Raw genomic sequence first — 11,867 nt, 5'->3', positions numbered from 1 at the left:
ACCTGAGCATTTCAGCTGCCAAAACATTTCCAAAATCTTCTGAAAACAAGCAGAATCTTACAAAAAGCAATACTTCTCCTACAAAAGCATGATTTATTTACTTGCTAATTAATAGGGTAGAGATTCATGGTGATGAGATACGTGAGCCTGGTACCCCTATGAGATCTATTGGCAGAGCAGGGCAAGTGCTAATGTTTTCCCACATACTCCCGCCGGCACACCGCAGAGCTGACCTGCAGCATTCCAGCTAGCTCAGCTCTGCTCTTCGGAGCAAAAACATTCAATGGAGCAGACATGTGCCAAATTACGCGGTGGTTTTGTAGCATACGGACAAATGTGTTTTGCTTTGAGACCACCAAACTCATTTTCACTTGTGACTTGAACTAAATTTGAACCCAGGCCTCCTGAAGGAGAGAAGGAATATATTAACCCCCTCAGCCCCTGCTATATTTAATGTCAGTGGCACTATGTCATCATAAACATACAAATATCATATGTCTGCCATAAGTAATAATGTATTCCAGAAAATATTTTTATGTGAACACCTATGTAAAATTGTAATAAGTACTGAAGTAATGACATGTCAGTTTAACATTTATTTTGCTTCTCAAATGGTGTCATTTCTCATTTTATACCTGCAGGTAGGTACTGTTTCTTTTCAAGTAATATTTTGAGAGAGAGTTACACATCGAAATGTTAAATTCTTTCTCTTGATATGCACTGACAAAGCTTCTTCTAATATGTTAACAACTTCTGCATTGTATTTAGTAAATAAATATTTGACTCGGTAGGCCAAATTCCATTTCCCACCATACTCTGTGTTTTCATTTATCCTACAGCCAAATGAACATAAAAAGTGACTAGCCTGAAATAGTAATCACTGGAACCAAGTACATCTGATACAAGAAAGGGGTGTGGAGTTCTTTCATTTGTGCAGTGCATGACAAATCCTGCATATAATTGCAGAAATTATAGATAAATAAATGACTACTTTTAAGTAAGAAACAGTGCATTCAATAGTGAAATATTGAATATTACGCTTACAAGCATTTCAGAAAAATAATTCTGAATCAACACATAACAGAAATTTTTAAAGGTAGTATAGCCTATATTTTATACATTCATCCTTCCTAACTTTACTCAGTCATATAATAAAATACAACTTTCATTTAATTTCTGCTGATATTCAGCTGTGGTTTCCAAAAGCTGTTAAGATTTTTACAAAATAAATTACCATGTGCTTTCTGCATAATTGATTTTCAGTCTTCCATGACTGTTAAATGCAATCCTGGGTAAATAGAATTGAGTAAAGGAGAGGTTTCTTAAGGACCTAATTTTACACTTTCACTCTCACGATCCTAGAAATTGTCTGCAAATCACAACTGAAAAGTTGGCACCTGCATTTTAATTTTAGCTACTTTGTTCATGTGATGTTATTTCAGCAGCTGTTATCAGCTGTTATCAGGCAGCAGAGCTGCCTGAGATAATGTAATTATAGGAGCATTCTAGAGTTAGAATTTCTGAAATGCTTGCTATTGCAAGAATTTTTGTTTAACACGAGGTTTATGTGGTTCAGAATTTATTACAAGGAGGAACTACCTTTTTATCCACTAGGACACACCCATTGGTTGAAACAGTGTGAGAGGCAGTAACTACTGCTGCCTTTACAGGGGGAACTTAATTCCTGAAAGCTAAAATGAGAGCTACATCTTCCCTGATATGACAAAAAAGTAAACTATCCAGGAAGATGTTCTAGATCAATGCTTGCAGTTTGACAGTGGTTATTTTGTTTGTTTGTTTTAGCCACATAACTGTGCATCTGACACCAGTGCAGGTTGTCCTGTGCCCTGATTTCATGCCTAGCTGGGATTAAGTGTGAAGATGGTAGATGTCTGCTACTGGGAGTGGGGAACCCTCCTTCACTATCAAATCAAACCTGGCAGAAAATAAAAGCTCCTGACAGAAGAGGTTCTCACCTCTTTTTGACCCTCATCAATTATGCTCTCAAGTTCTTTTACCCATCAGTCAAGCTCGTGTTTGCTCTCTGCCCTTGCCATTAACCCCTCAGACTGGTGTGTATTTCTGATGCCCCCTCGGTTCTCCATGCGGGCACTGTTCACTCAGAAATGGCACTTGGTGGTTCAGCCAACTCTGTTCTGCCAGACAGTGTCCATCTCCTGCTAAGCAAGCTTGCTATCCATCTCTGCCAGCTTCAAGAGCGATAAGCAATTCCCCATGAGACTGATCCTAAGAAAGTATTGTGGTACTGCTGTTATGGTGGTGCATTTTGAATTCCTGGTATAAGGCATTGCCGCATCCAACTGCAAAGTGGTTGTGGTGAAAATTGTCTGAGCATAACTACACAAAGAAAGCTAAATATATGGATGGAAATATCTTTTTCGCCTCAAAATAATGGATTTTATAGATTTGCTATCAGCTCAAAAAAAGACCTTTTGAAGTCTGCAAGATTCAGTCACTACTAAGCGTCAGTGAGCATACACAGACCAGAAATTTTTATTAAAAATGGTTTCTCTACTCAGGTTCCTGAAGATGAAGAATAAGAGGAATTCCAGAGAGCAACTCAGTGATTACTGGCAAAGAGAAATCTTGTCAGGAAGATGTATTCATGCTAAAGTCTTCAAGAACATTTTTTAGGTCTAACTGGGTTTTGAACAACAGGAAGCAATAAAATAGTGGTCTGATTCGTCTAATTTCTTAAGTATGCTATTTAAAAAGAAAGCTGTGAGGTGTTCAGATAGGCTTGTGAAATCAAGTTAATTTGTCACCATCAATAATACTTTTTTAAAAGCCAAGGAAATACATTTCTCTTTAGGTTTTCAGAAGACAAACAAAAGCAAACCCCTTCATCTTCAGGATATATCCACACAAAACCTTTCTAGCATTCTTCCTGATCAGCTCAGCAATCAGCAGTGTTGCTAAAAAAGCTACTCTGCATTGGCCAGCGTCAACCTGCACTTACGAGTTGCTAATTAATCCAGCACACATCGATATTTCCAGTCAGGTTGGTTTGCAGCTAGTCACTGTCAAACAGGCTTGTATATGTAATACATATTTTGAATGATCATAAGCAGAATAATTAAAATCGATGTGTGGACTCTAATACAACATTGCTTATTGGTGGCTGTTGTGTTGTTTGTTAATGCTGTGTTATTATACATCATGTCACTTGCTCATGAGTGATACAAGGACACATGTACATGTATATGGGTTTATGTCTGTAAATTGTACGCAAATAATCCTTAATACAATTGTTACTTTTGTAGCGCTCAGATTCTGGCAAATGTAACAAACTTAGCTAAATATTTCTTACACGTGTTGTCAGATAATTGGAAAGTCTGACTTATAATATTATAAGAAATATTATAATAAGCAACATGACATATTATGAGAAATATTATAATAAACAATATCTAAATATAAAAATAAATAATAAAAACTGTACATTAGGTAGAGGTATCTTCAGTATATTTTGAAAGTTAAAACTAGTAGAATAAGGGAATCTGAGAATTTGAACACCATGTGTTATACTCCATACAGGAAATTTAACTGCGGGTTTAACAACTAATCTAGTAAAACCAATTAAAGAAATTGGACACTTAAGTTCATCCCCTGGATTTTCATTGGATTCTTTCCCTCTGCACTCTGTTCTAGAAAGCTGCCTGCTACCCTGCAAAATGAAAGAAAACCCAGAGCTTCTGAGCAGGTTCCCTGCAAAGGTGAAAATGTGCTATGGTATCAATTCAAGGGAAGAAATGCCAACGCTGTTAAAAGATGGCTGGAAGGTTAACGTTTTGCTCACAGAGTGACTGTGGGAGAGACAATGTGGCAAAAGTAGTTGAGCTTTGCTTTGCTTTGTTGGTCTGACAGAGATTCTGTTAATTGCTTTTGGACAGACAGTAACTGCCATCATAGGATGAAGCCATCTGTCACAGGTCTGCTAACGAATAGGAATCCATGAGCAAATACAGGTGTAAATCCCAAATAGATTTCTCTGGTTTAGTTCTTTCATAAGGGTCATTATTCTTATAAAAGCCAAATTATGTACATTCCTTTGACATTATTTGCTAATAAAGAACTATATGGTGATTCCAAAGCATATTATATGTGGTTTGAGGTAAGGGCCATTAATCTTTTCCTAGAAATAGTTCAGGAGGAGAGAGGTGTCTACAAATTTCAATAGATTTGAATTTTAATCCTTGATAAACAGCCCTCTATTTCATTTAAGTTTTGTTAAAAATTACCATTGTACTACTTTTGTCCCAGTAGTATGAAAAGACCTCAAACAGCTTAAAGTAATTTATAATCTGCACTAAATTGAGAATACTTGCATACCTGTGAATAACAAAGAAAAGATCCTGCTTGAAAACGTGTCTGTAAAAGTTATTTGTATTCTATATTTTTATTACTAAATGGAAGGGTGTGTTTAATAGATGTAAATTAATTAAGACATGAATGCATTGCAATAATTACTAATATAATAATGACATTAGTAATATTTATGAACAATAATGCTAATAAGTAATAATAAATAATTACAATACCCACAAGATTTAACAGAATGTGTCAATTGAATAAAAATTTTGGTCTACATTGACAGTATGTCAGAACGCTTATGTGAACAGAATTTGTTGCCCTCTGCAGAGCATGTCTGCCTCTTTTTGAGCGTAATTAGCACCTTTGCAACCAAATGTTCTCAAAGTGTTTCAATATAGTGTTAAGAACAGCAATGAAGAGGAAGGCAACTGGGATCTTATACATTTACAAAATTTGTCAATTAGCATATGGCTGTACAGCTACAGATGGCATAGGAACATCATATGTTTTCATTTCACTGCCAAAACACATAGTAAATAAGTAACTGGCATTGCCAAATTCAGCTGAGAATCACAAATCTAGGCTTTGAGTGGGCAAGCGAAAAATATTGTGTTTTCCTCTCTGAAATAACTACACAGAAAGCCTACTTCTGTCGCATGGAAGTGTGGATCAATCTTAGCATTTTGGTTTTAATAAATACAGAATTCTAGAAACACAAGGTAATGCTGCACAACAGCATCACTCACGCACTACATCAACATACATTTGCTTTATTTTTGTCAACATTGTTTTGCACATTTTCTCCCATAAGCTCTACTGTACCTGTCTGGCAGATCTCTAGGTGACCAAAACTTTGTCTGTGTGTCTGGATTTGTCTGCTGGGCAAGTTTGTGTTAAGTTTGCAAAGAATGGCTAAGCAAAGTATTGCCACAGCTTTCTCTATAGGCCAACAACTTGCAAAGGAGCTTTCAAAGTCTTGCTAAAACATTTTCTTCATCCATTTGTTTGATGCTAATAGACAGGAGAATGTAACTAATAATTCCCTAATTTGGAAATTCATCAGATTCCACAGACATAAATTTGTGCCCATTGTGAAGGAGCAATTCATTTGGATTTCCTTCATGGCTGAAAATGAGTCCTCGATTACTGTTCTGGAAGTAACCTGGGAAGTAAAGGCTGCTCTAGCCATTACTGGAGTCATCAGCTGTAGTAATAGCATAATTGTAGCCTGCTGGTAGCATTTCAGAGGGCTTTACTCTAGTTATGTCCGTCCCCATCTATTTTCCCTGCCAGTTGAATTCCAGTGAATACCACTAAGCTACAAAACAGAAACGCAACCCCTGTCATTGCAGATAGCATCAATTTTATATGTCTAACAATTTCTTCACAAGATAGAATAATAACAGACCTGAGTGACTGGAATGAATGTGCAATGCTAAACGTCCTCCCACTCATTCAAGGTGTCCAAGTCATTTCAAAGCGTGTTGGACTGTTATAAAAGCATCCCATGAGAATAGTTTTCTGGTACTACTGGCTTCTGATAGAGTTGACCTTGTGACTTAAACCTGAAAAACTGCATATCTTATTAGAAATCATTTGAGTCATTGAAACGCGTGGGTTTTGTTTGTTTGTTTTAATTAGGAGGATTATAGACAAGTTTAGTTCTAGAAACATTTGAAGAAAGTTTAACATATTAAATCCAGAATAATTTCTCAATTTATTTAGTGGTAGACATTCCATTTATCCATAAGGCTGTTGAATATCAATGGGAATTCTATACAAAATATGGCTACAATATGCAGGTCACAGTATTGAATAAACCTTAAGCATAACATGCTTCTGATAAAAATATTTTTAAAATAAAATACAAAATTGAAATTCTTTTCTGAAGTTACAAACTTTATCTGGAATGGTAACTGCTTGATTTGACAACTCAGCAATGTGTTGGATTCAAAATACCACCAAAAACTCTCCAGAAATCTCCAAGGGAGAGCTAATTACCGCAAAAATATGTTGGAGTTGTATAAACAGTAGGGTGCAATGGGTGGAGAGGTGCACAATTCATTCTTGGTTTTCTTAATCAAGAATTAACAATATATTACAGCTGAACTCCAGGGAGCCCCACAGCCTGTGAGGGCTGCAAGCAGCCCGAAAATATTACCTGGAGCCTGGAAAGAGCTCCTATGATTCTGTGTTAGATTCTGACACCTAATTCCATGTCTAAAATCATGAAACATTATTTCCAGACTCAGAGGACAAAGACCAGGTATATAAATATATAAAGTTTTTGAGGCAGGGGTGGGAGAGAGAGCTTGTCCCTCTGTTTGTGTCTTACTTTTTTTTTTTAGCATACCTTCAAAATGATAGTCCAGCACTACAGATACTCTAACAGTCTCCTCCAAAGTTAGTTGCAGTTATCTGAAAAAATCAAGGTTTCACCTGAGATAAATCACTGAAATGCCAGTTAACCAATAAAGTTCATATTTGCTGATAGTCTGGTCCACAAAAAAAGTCTGTGAATGAATTATGCAGTTCCACTAGAGAATAGGAAATGGACCCTATACAGTAGTATGCCAGTGTATGTTTTGGTTGCATCTGCTGCTCATTTCACAGGAAAAGTGATGATTAAAATTATGGAATTATGTTAAGGTATTGGCTCTGCAGCATGAGCTTACTGAAGAAAACACTAGCGAAAGAGAAAACAAAAAGAAAACTTCCTTGTTGTTGTTTCTTCTTGTTAAACAAGCAAACAGTGAACAGGCATTGATAATATTGTCAGTGATTTATGTTGTTCAGGCATTAAAGCCTGACCTTGACTATGAACTAGCTGAAAAAAATGCATGGTAGGGGAAAAATATGTATTAAGTTTTAGAAACCTTTGAATGATTTGCCTTTCCTTTGTCCACAGACAAGTAGAGTTCCTTTGCTTCAGTAGCTTAAAGAGGGATTTAACGCTGAGAAATGTATGCAGGAGGGGCATGGCATGAAGATGATTTCATGTGAAAAAGTGACTGGCTTTCCCACAGAACCCCCGAAACAGAGATAGGCAAGGCACAGGTTGGTGTGGTAAGCAGGCAGAGTGTGAAGTCCTGATTGAAACCGTATTGCAGTGGTCCCTGAGCTGTTTGTGTGCTGACAAGGGCTGTGGAGATAGGAGGCTGATCTGGGGTGCATTCTTCCTCCCCCTCTCTCTCACTTGTCCCACAAAAAGAAGTTAAGTGTCTTAAATAGATAGCACCTCTTGTCCTGGGTGTGTAAATAATGCAAGTATGGGATGTGTTGTCCCTGTTTCCAATAGATTAGTTGTAAACCAATGCCTCGTACCTTGTTTATTAACTTGGAATGATGTTGTGAGGATTAGAAAGGATTTTGTGGAGTACTATAAATTAAATTGTTTGGTTCAGCTGGCTTTGCTAAAACTGTGCTTTAAATCATGCATATAATACATCTGAAGTTACCACAAAGTTTGTATTTGGAGTTAATATTATCTATGCCTATATTAACATCGAGACGGCTTTAGTTAAGCCAGTGAGAATACTTAGATTTAATTAAAAAAAATATTATGAGAGCTATAGTTTTTGATTCCTTGTTCTAAAAATAAATAAAAAGTCCTTCATCACCCATGTAGCACTGAAGACAAATCAAGAGTTTCTTGATTAGCTTTTAGTCACTGCCATATGCTTTTTTCCTTAGCAAAGGGCAGTAGGAAATAATTGCATTATACAAGTGGAATTCAAAATGTTGCTGATGTACTTAAGGATGCTCTTTCCTGAGAAGAATCATTATGTATGACCATGTTCTTTAAAAATGTGATTACAACAGTTGAGCAGATGGTAGACACTTGGGGTCAACTCTAAGGAGATCTGTATTTACAGTGTATTAATAATGGTTTAAACTTTCTCATAAATAGATGTTGATTAATTTTAAATCCATTTGTAGAAACCTAGCATTGCCAGACTATTTCCTGAAACCACAATACAAAGTATGATAAACACCATCCGTTAATCCAGACTAATGTACTCCACACTTTAAAAAAATTCACTAAAAGGATTAATGTAACTTTTCAAATATAAAAAAAACAGATTGTATATTTCATATGTACTTTGTGTGCTGAATTTTTGACAGTCAGCTCTTTTCGTTGATAGAATTATGTGGTTTTATCTTTTGCTCTAACATACCTTCAAATAATTTATACTTAATTTTATATTCTGTTTGGGATTTCTTTTCACTTTGTCACACAGCTATTTCATACCATTGAGTGGAAAATAGATTAATCCAATCAGGTGAAACAACAGGAGGAAAATTTAGGAAAAGCCTATTTTAAAGGCAAGGTGCCATAATTTTGCTGGAAATAAATAGCATTAAACAGTGATTCTTAATTTTTGGCATGTTTTGACCCTGTATTCTGGTTTTGGACCATATAACAGTATAGGGTCCTTCTACAATGCTGACACCTGTTTGGAAGCTCCAACCTAAAAGTTGATGGGCTGAAATCTTGATCAGTTGATGTCAGTAAGAGTTTTGTCATGCTTTCAAGGGAGTGAAGAGGTGCAGCGTCTATAGGTATCTAAAATATCTATGTACATACATAGATACTTATGTAGTTTGGATCTAGAATATAAATACATACAGGGCATGTATATAAGTTTTTATGCCTGTGTATGCAGCATGCAAGCAAGCAAATGCAGGAGCATGCAATGACTTTAACTTTCTGAAATTTAAAAGCAATTATGTTAAAAATTCAACCAACAGCTGATACCACTTCATAATCAACAAAAATATAAAAACAGGGTCATTTTATTTTCTTCATAAAAGCTTATTTAAGAGAGATACTCCTCATCGTAGCAAATGTAAGCACTGGAGAATTTATAGGCCAAAAAGAAAAAATAAGTTGAACTTCAATTGGTATGAGTCAGTTATCACAGTCTTGAAATTTGATGCTGTGACATGTGTTAATACTGGAGCTAGAGGGTGAAGAATTTATGTTGAGCTTTCAGCTTGGCTTGCATCTACAAACTTTTGTGCATAATTTTTTGCATAAAGATGTATAATTGCAGATAAAACCTAGAAATTGCCCTTAGAGCAGCAAATGTAGGAACTACAAATTTTGGCATGAGATGTTTTCACAAAGGCCATAGAATTGTGGCACCTTTACCAAGATCCTTTAAGCAGCGAGAAAATTATTCTTTTCCATGTTTGGTTGAAATCTTTGTAATTGTGGACTGGATTTAATGTTCCAAGATCACATGTAAACTTTTATCATATGTGTGTCCTCCTACTGAAATGGATAAAACCTAAGAATGAGGGAAAGCTCAAAATGTGTGTAAATATCATGGCATAGTTCAAAGAAAGCAGCCGTAGATGCCAAAAAAGTCTAAGGCCGACAGGAAGACCAAACCTTTGTCATTGTGAAGCTATTGCTTTTATGCTGTAGAACATATTAATCCCAATCAGTAAGCATCTAAGGCACATTTTAAAATCCCACTGAACTTAAGAACATGCATAGTTCAAATAGGGTGGACTTCAGATTATGTTTACGTCCTTTTGCTGCGTTAGGGAGAAAGGGCTGGTTATGATATTCTTGTGAGGTGACTTCATTTTTCTGCCCATGGTCCAGTCTGTTTTTCAGCTCAGCATGCTTTAACTTGCTACTCTGATCTTTGTCTTCGATTTCTACATGCTTATGCATACTCTTTTTTGGATGGCTAATGTAACTCATCTGAATTTGGATGCTTTGAAGAAATTGCCATTCTGATATCAATAATTCCTCCTACTTTTCAAATTCTTTATAAATTGAACAAAATTCTGGCAATCTTTGCACCCTGCACACCTCAAAAAATAAATGGTGTGTATACCTCATAATGTAGTCGTACTTTCTAAAGCATGATTTTATAAGCTCTACGAAAGGTTTGCAATGCCCCAATATTCTTCCTTATATCTTAGCAGGATTTTTTTTACTAATGTCTCTCCGTGTCACTAATGACACTCCATTGTCTTACCCATGCATTGCTAGCATAATAGCCCTTTCCCCATCTCTCTCTTCACTATCCAGTTGTCCTTTCTCAAAATGTTTTCCTACATTGTTGCCAAAAATTTCCTTCTGTTTTCTGGCCATTGCTCTTTGTCTGCTTTATCTTCTGTATCTATAACTGAGAATCTGCCAGCTGACCAGCTTCTGAGCCCATGATGCCATAGCAGAAAAAGGACCGCTTCCTGAGTCAGTAAGTTATTTGGGACAGGCAAGCAGCAATAATCAGTATCTTTGAGGTACATTTAAGGTCTTCAAAATTCTTTTTGAATTGGGAAAGTTGAACTCTTCCTGTCTCACTGTCATGAGACTTGTTCTTTGTATCCAGTCTTCTAAAAGTTTCTCTAGAAACTAGAACTGTGAACTGCCTTGCACATCCAATAAATGCCTTTTGCAATACTGGCTTTATACTTCATATAGATGAGTTCTTTGTGATATATGCAAGAGAAAGACTGCTTTGGGTTCATTCCCAGACATGCCATGTGTAAATACTGAGAGTTCCTATTTACCCAAATATGCTATTTCCTAATACTCCCAACTTCATTTTTCCCCCAAGCCTGTGCTTACTTAGCAGTCCAAATTGTCTTTTTTTAAAAACTGTACTTAATTTATACATAGAACCCACTGCCCTAAACCTTTTAGGTTAAATTTGAGTAGATAAGTTGGAAGTCAGTTTTTCAGTCCTTATAAAACCGAAATTATTTTTACACTTTGTAAGGATATTCATATCCTCTTAAATATTTTGTGAAATATTTAGAATGGTTTTAGCGTTTCAAGAAATGTCTTATTTTGAACACTTTCTGAATGCTTTGCCTTAAGTGATTCTATTCCTTTTTTTTAACCAATTACTAATCACAATGCTGGCCTTTCTGTTTGATTTATCAACTGACACGCTAAAACACATTCCCATACTTTAATTTTCCCAGAATGTTTTGGTGTTCTGCACAGTATCTTCATTATTGCTTGATATTCCTAAGTTCATTACTACATAAACCAGTTATATTAAAACAGTGTGATTTTATTTTTGGAAGCAAAGAAAAAGAGCGTCAAGTACACTAGTGAAACACTTCATAATGACTGCTGTTATACTTCTTTTGGATCCATTAAATCTGTTCTTGCATAATAATAGAATAGAATAATAGGCAGCCCATGGTAGCTCAGAATATGCTTGATGCTAAAGAAATTCATTTGCACCTGTCCTTGAACCTTGACTGCTTATTGGCTGATGGTACTAAGAAGTCCTTGACTGAAGTGTCCATCTGTTGTTCATGTTTATAAAGTAGATATTTTAGCAGTGCTGAGGAGCACTTACTCTTGCTTTCTCAATGTAAGAGTAGCAAGAGCGTGAGAAGTTTCAGTAATTCGCATCTGCTGCAGTAAAAAGGAAATGTTTGACTTTCTGCCCAGCATTGCTAAATACAGAAACCTGGAAAATAGGAATGTAAAAATAGTCTTTTCCCTGAAAATGGTCTGTGATGATATTTCCCAGGATATATGGGTTGAT

The sequence above is a fragment of the Phalacrocorax aristotelis genome, chromosome 6 (assembly GCF_949628215.1).
Source record: "Phalacrocorax aristotelis chromosome 6, bGulAri2.1, whole genome shotgun sequence".
NCBI lineage: Eukaryota > Metazoa > Chordata > Aves > Suliformes > Phalacrocoracidae > Phalacrocorax > Phalacrocorax aristotelis.
Note: the sequence above shows the minus strand (reverse complement) of the source record.